Source organism: Sinocyclocheilus rhinocerous, unplaced genomic scaffold (assembly GCF_001515625.1).
Source record: "Sinocyclocheilus rhinocerous isolate Xijiao unplaced genomic scaffold, SAMN03320098_v1.1 scaffold3190, whole genome shotgun sequence".
Classification (NCBI taxonomy): Eukaryota; Metazoa; Chordata; class Actinopteri; order Cypriniformes; family Cyprinidae; genus Sinocyclocheilus; species Sinocyclocheilus rhinocerous.
This window is the reverse complement of record NW_015647087.1, coordinates 6,953-8,532: the sequence shown is the minus strand read 5'-3', so window position 1 is coordinate 8,532 and position 1,580 is coordinate 6,953.

Here is a 1,580-nt window from a genome sequence, read left to right as displayed (position 1 = left end):
TGACTTGACTTGACTCATGACGATCAACTGTGACTTGACTTGACTCATGACGAACAACTGTGACTTGACTTGACTCATGACGATCAACTGTGACTTGACTTGACTTTTGATGATCAACTGTGACTTGACTTGACTTATGACGATCAACTGTGACTTGACTTGACTTATGACGATCAACTGTGACTTGACTTGACTTATGACGACGGAAGTTCATGGACCGGATTCGTGACAGCTTCTTTAAAAAGAATACATCAATTAGCAATAGATTATAAATTAGGTTGACCATACGTCCTCTTTTTCCCGGACATGTCCTCTTTTTGGACCTACAAAAATGCATCCGGCCGGGATTTTTTAATTGCCCAAAATGTCCGGGATTCGGCTGTTTTCTTAATCCCACTCCCGCTGAATTTTTCTGCAGCAAATCTGAGCACTTTTGTTTCAATCTATAAGAATAATCAGCCTATGTCATAGTTTAAAGTTAAATATATTAATATTAATAAGGTGAGTCAGAGAGTCTTATGTTTATTTGACGGTGATTTCATATTTCTTGTTTGTATGAAGGCTAAATACAAATAAAAGATGAACATTAATTTATTTGTGCCATTTTTATTTCAAAAATATTATATAATTTTATAGGAGGAGGTTTCATAGACTTGACAAATTAATTTTTCAGAAGTTTGTAGGTACAGACATCCATTATGGGCTTTCTTTGCAGTTTTTCTGAGGCTTTTTTTAATATTGTTCATTTTGATATCAGAATTATATTGTATCTACCGAAATTAAGAAATGTATCATGATTTAAATTTTGGCCATATCATCCAGCCCTAATTCAACTATATTATATTAACATTTACTTTCTTTAAATCCAATTCATTTGTATTCTCTACATTCTAATGCAGACATAATATATTTCTCCCCCCTCTTGTGATATGACATGGCAGGCCTAATTCAAAGGTCATCAGGGGTCAAATTTGGCCAGCAGGCCCTGTTTTGGGCATCTCTGCTTAACACAGTTATGTCTAGACATTAGACTGCATGAAGGCTGAGCATTATGACGATATATACAGAATGTTTGAATATGGCTCAAACAATAAGAATTCACTCACACTACACTAGGGTGACCATACGTCTTTTTTCCCCGGACATGTCCTCTTTTTGGACCTACAAAAATGCTTCCGGGCGGGGTTTCTTAATTGCCCAAAATGTCCGGGATTCGGCTGTTTTCTTAATCCCGCTCCCGCTGAATTTCTGACCATTGCCGCCTGCTCCCGAAACATGTGTTTCGCTCCCGCGATTTTCGTGTCCACTCCTTTAAACATTCTAATATTGTGTATAATTTTGGCGCATCAGGGAGCTGCTCTCAGGATGTGGTGTATTTAAATATTTTTGAATGAGCGTTCGCACTGTTTACTTTCACTTTCGCTTTCGCGATCACACGCACTCTGTGTAAAGGGAGCACATCTTACAAGATACTCAAGCATGGTCTTGTCAGTCATCTCTCCTTATTCTCGACCTGTGATCAGTCAAAGCTGACTCCGGTAGCTCTTGTTGGATGCAGGGTTGCCAAGTCCGCGTTTTTT